Source organism: Euprymna scolopes, chromosome 3, assembly GCF_053919585.1.
Source record: "Euprymna scolopes isolate OS-2025 chromosome 3, ASM5391958v1, whole genome shotgun sequence".
In the NCBI taxonomy this organism is placed as follows: domain Eukaryota; kingdom Metazoa; phylum Mollusca; class Cephalopoda; order Sepiida; family Sepiolidae; genus Euprymna; species Euprymna scolopes.
In genome coordinates, this window is record NC_136484.1 from 175318899 (window position 1) to 175324930 (window position 6032).

Genomic DNA, 6032 nt, shown 5'->3' on the forward strand with positions numbered 1-6032 from the left:
AATGTAAATGTGGTGCGCACCTGTGAGCAAAAATAATAAATATATTCTGTATTTTAATTTTTATTATTACCACATATTATTAAGATTAAGCTTCTTTTTATATAATGAAATAATTTGCATACGGAATTATTTTCTCTGTTCCATTCATAATTCTAAGTTACTAAATTTAAGTCTACCTTTCTTCATGCATAAAAATAAATTTGCGTACGTAATGACATAAGCAGGCCAAATACTTTATATGTTTATGTCAGAACTGCTTACGTCATACCACGTCACGCATGCAAATCTCTGGGTGTTAACTAGTGTTTTCAAAATATTCCTATCACTGTCACTTAACAAGCTGCATTCTTCAATTATCAAATTTCTAATTTTTAGTTCAAGTCCTGTTGTGTTAAACCAATGATACTATTTAACTTTATAAGATGATTTTGTGGTCTTTCAATCCAAAGTAGGGATCGCTCAAAAGTGTATATCTCTCAGGGATTTAGGATCGTTTACTTGGATGTGCGGTTGGTAAACCTGGTATTGACGTGGAAAATCGAGTCAGTAAGTCGAGTTCAAATTACAAATGCGTACTCATCACACTATTAACCCTGGGGAAAACATGAGCATGTACTACGGACTTGGTAACCAGTCGAATAACAGGTGAAAGTCAATGGCCGATTCGTAACGCCAGGATAAGTTCTTTTGCTTCGAAGTAATTCAGTGCAAGCTGTTTCAAGAGACGATATGCGTGTCAAACGTACCAGAAATATTTTAAAAGTTACCGCATCTTTCGGGCCATAGGATGCATATGTTTTTTAGGAATGAAAGGAATATCTAAAAATTATTCTCGTCTGGTTTGCCTATTTTGCGACACATCAACCTGTTTTGAATGACATATGCCGAAGCACAGTTGCTATTGCTTACCATTAATTGCCTCCACTCTCTCCATATTTATAAGAGTCAATGTTTCTATTTGTGCTCCTCCTCACGAGGGTTGATTAAGGATAAAGGTCGATTTATATTGTGGGGAAATTATACCTCCAACTAAAAAAAAACAACACTATTCATCAGAACAATAATTAAAATTACTTCACCTCTAAAGGTAGTCTGTTTCGATACGAAACACTAATCATGAAATGGATAATATTACAGAAAAAAATCCTAACCAGTACACTAGAATATGGATTCCATAGTCCAATTCTAAATAAAATATATAAAAAGGAGAAACATTTATTTTCTACAAGAAAATGCATTTAAAATCGGTAATCTTATCAACATTTGTTTAATTATTATATTTAAACCTTTTTTTTCAAACAAGCGGGTCGTTCGACGTTGACAGGCCGTAAAATATGCTTAACTATATTATTTTAATTTATGCAAATTTCCTATTTATTATGCGGGACATGCAGTAAGTAATGCCCCTGACAAACTTTCAGTTGTCTGATCTAGCTGAAATTTTGCATGTCTAATGATTTATATCTTTACGTGTTATGTAGCAAATTACAGCTCTGAACTAATTGTGGTTTCTGTTTTACAGGTGTCTGAACTGAGTCAGGTGTGAAATGGAGCCTGTTGAATGTCGAGCAGTGATCCGGTTTTTGTATTTGAAAGGACGCGCACCACAGGAGACTTTTTTATGAAGTGAAAGAAACTTATGGTGATAATGCCCCATTATATGACCTTGTAAAACGCTGGCATCGTGAATTCATTCAAACATGGTCGAAAGTCTGTGAAACAACTCCCAGACCTGGTCACCCCCCCCTCTGCCATTGACGAGGCATCTGTCCGTCAAGTTGAGGCTGCCATTTTGGAAGATCGGCCCATTACTATTCGCCAAAAAAGCATAAGATGTCAAGATTAGTACAGGGTCTGTGGAAACTATCATTCATGACCATTTGTATATGCACAAGGTGTCTGCCAGATGGATTCCCAGGTTGTTCACACCATTGCAGAAGCAAGAACGCGTCGTGTGGTCGAGGATGAATTTGGAGATGTGCCAAGAAGATGAGTTAACGTTTTTCAAAAGACTGATTGCACAGGATGAAAGCTGAGTCTATCACTATGATCTAAAGGCCAAAGCCCAGTCAATGCAGTGGAAGAACTTGGACTCAGCACCTCCAAAGAAGGCAAGGGTGCGGCCCTCCGCTGTCAAGGTCATGCTCCCAGTCGTCTGGGACCGACATGCATCCAGAAATAAAGCTATCTTTATCTCTGTACGAAGAAGTTGTCTGGTGTGTTTCATTAGCAGCCTAGTCAATTTCGGCAATATTTATTTTAACGTCACAAAAAGAGTGTGAAATAACGTACAAGACCGGCGACAAAGAAACACGGCTGGAGGTATGCCTGCCTATATGTGTCGTTGTCGGGAATTGGCATCTTGCTTGACTATGCTTAGTAGTGAGATTACAATGTTTATTGAACGGTTTATTTTATGTACATATGTGTACACACGCAAACGCAGTTGAAACATGCCATTATTTAGTGTTGAAAAAAGCTGTGCCATGATTGAAACATGCCATTAATGTCTTTTAGTTCAGTTAGAGATTTCCTGGCAGAGGCTACCTGAATTACAGGAGCCTATTATGCTTCACTTTTGAGAAAATTAAGGGAAGCTATCAAAATCAAGAGGCGGGGCAAGATCAGCAATGGTACCTTCCTCCAGCAGGACAACGCCCCGGTCCACAACTCGCATGTCGCCAGATCAGAAGCACGGGCGTGTATTTATGAAATCCTTCACTATCCTCCCTACTTTCCTGACCTTGCACCCTCTGACTTTTATCTATTCCCAGCCATAAAGTTGGTTTTAAAAGAAAAGCGTTTCCCAGATGATGCAGCCTTGATTTCTGAAGTCACCTGCCATTATTTGGTGTCGAAAAAAGCTGTGCCATAATTGAAACATGCCATTAATGTTTTTAGTTCAGTTAGAGATGAGCAATCGCTGTGTAAAGGTGTTACCATTCCTAAAGCAAGAAAACTAACCGAAGTTGAGCGCTCGCGAATTCTAGGACTCCATAAGCAAGGTTTGTCACAGCGAGAGATAGCAGCCAAGCTAAATCGCTATAAAACAGTTATTTGCAACTTTCTTACCAACCCTGAGCATTATGGAAGAGCAAAATCTTTCGGTAGCCTGCCCCCCCCCCCGAAAAAACATTGTTCTGCATTGAGAAGAAGAATCACACGGTTTGTTATGAATGACAGAGGACTTTCTTCTAGTCAAATTAATGGCCGTCATACGACACTTACAACAAAAAGGCATGGTAAATAAAAAGATTAGACATATTCCTCGATTGCTTTCACGTTGGAAAGTGGACCGCTTAAGATTTGGTCGTGAATACCAAACCTGGGACGTTGAGAAGTGGAACAAAAGTCATGTTTTCTAATGAGAAAAAATTCAATTTAGATGGTCCTGATGGCTGCCAGCGATATTGGCATGACAAAAATATCCCCTTTTAAATTTTTACCACAGGTATTAGTGGTGGAGGATCCATAATTGTATGGGATGCCTTTTCTTACAGAGGGACGATGAAGCTTCAGGTGGTGCAGAGTCGTCAGATAGCAGCTGGTTATGTTAGCGTGCTACAAAAAGCATCTTTTATGATGAAGGGTCATCATTTGTGTGGGGATCGATGGTTATTCCAACAGGATAATGCTGCAATCCACACTGCAAGACGGACATTGAGCTTTATACAAGAAAATGGAGTCTATCTCTTGGGACATCCTGCATGCTCACCGGACTGGAACCCAATTGAAAATGCTTCTGGATGAATGGCAAGAGAGGCTTATCGAAATGGCAAACAATATTCAACAAAAAATAAACTTCGTGAAGCCATCTTCAGAAACTGGAGAAGGATCGCCCGCACTTTAATGGAAATCCTTATTTTTAGCATGCCTAAAAGAATTTTTAAAGTCATCAAAAGCAGTGGAGATAGAACTCATTATTAAGTTTGATTGTTGAATATTTCCATACACTTTTCGTACAATTTAATAGAAGTTTTGTCTCTGATGTCTTCGATTATACGTAAAAAACCTAATTTAATAAAAATGTAAATTTTGAAAAAAACATCTTTGGAATGTAGCTTTTTGTTTCCATAACCTTTTCGATTGTAGTATTGGTAACCTTAAGTCGGAAGAATTTAATATCTATTCTCAAAAATGTTTTTTTTAATTTTTTTTAAGTGATCGTAAATTTTTAATCAGCAGTGTACAGAGTAATTATAAGACACGCATTTATATACATAATATACTTTAGTGTGCAGTACCAGCACCATTGTCTCCCTTCGTAAATGTTATACATATTCTATATTATAAGTCTCACCTGCCTAAATGTATGTATGCATGTTTGTGAGTCTTCCTAAAACTTTCGACGAAGGCAACAGATTTTCACGACATCGGTATCGGTCAGAAGCTCGAACAAAAAAAATATCGATAACTTGGCTAAAAACATTAATCCCCTCACCCTCAATTGGGCGCTTTTCTACAGGGAGGTGTCGTTTTTCTCACCGATATTTTCGAAAGTCATCCCCTCTTTTCGATTGACTAGCCCTTATTCAAACATTCGTCATTTCCGGTTTGGCGATGAACACAGCAGCAAAGACGTCACATTTTTTTGTTCAACACACACCTCCAACCACCCTGGAAACGCAGGACAATCAGGCTAGTCTAATATAGAAAATGCAAAATGGACACGAGCGTTTGTGTTTATCCGTGAAAGGCTTTTTGCATCGGAGTTCTCGCGTCGGTTAAATTCCGCGAGAAATTTTCAGATACTTACCAGAGCGTAATATCTAGCATTCACAAACGGGCATCCTTTCCTTCCCTTTTTTTGGCAGAGTAAAACAAAACGCCATGGTGCCGTCTCGGGTATGTGTTTGGCTTTTTTGTATAAAGCGAAAAAGCATTCTTGGCCTTCGAACCGGGATTGATGCTTCACGTAAGTTAATTGGTCTTCGGTCAATGTAGGGGAAACCCTTCATACTGAGACAATTACTATTTATTTGGATACTGCCAGAGTCCCCCCTTTTGTGGGGAAGCTGGTTTTCTCCCACATTAAAAACAACCTTGTGCCTAATTTGCTTTCGTGGGGAAGCAAATAAATACCCAAAGCATTTCAACCATCGCACGTTCGATTGGCTACGTTTAAATTCGACGCACACGACTTCTGCTTGAGCGATGCCGACATCGGATATCGGGTTACGTTTTGTTCATCTTCTTTCCCTCCTTAACGTTAAGTGTTCGAGCCTGCCTGCCTACTACCACTTTCTTTTTAGCTCACTTTCTTTTCCTCCTTCGCGTTACGGGGCCCAGCCTACTACCACTTTTTTAACACCTCTTTCCACCCTGTTGTTTCTGCCCTGAACTGGGCTGCTTTTTATTCCCACCCTTACTACACCACCGCAACACACCCGGGCAACGCCGGGTACCCCCGCTAATCTAGTATATACATCTCACCTCTCTGTTTAAATGTATCTATGTATATTTGTATGTCTGCTTTCGACTGACGCGACGAATTTTCATGAGATTGATATCATTTTGAAACTCGACCCTTCGAACGAATAATATCGAAAAATTGGCTAAAACATTAATCCCTTCACACTTAACCGGACACTTTCTACGAGGAGGGGGGGTCACCTTTTTTATCGATATTTTCTAAAGTCATCCCCTATTTCTGATTGACTAGCCTTAATTTAAACATTCGTCACTTCCGCTTTAGCGATGGACGCAACGGCAAAGACGTCACATTTTTTTTCACGTTCTTTTCCTCCTTCACGCTAGAGGGTCGAGCCTGCCTGCCTACTACCATTTTTTTTTTTGCTCAACACACACCTCCAAACACCCGGGCAACGCCGGACACCCAGGCTAGTATGATATAAATTTCATCGAAATAAACTATATTTTAAGTTTTAACATTGGTTTAGTCTATATAGCTCTTTTTGTTTAAAAAGCAACAAAAAATCTAGGATCACTAGGCACATATTTAAATTTCATAAAAATTGAAAATATTTATGAATTCTAACAGGTTAATTCCCTCGGTCTCCTTATGTACAATT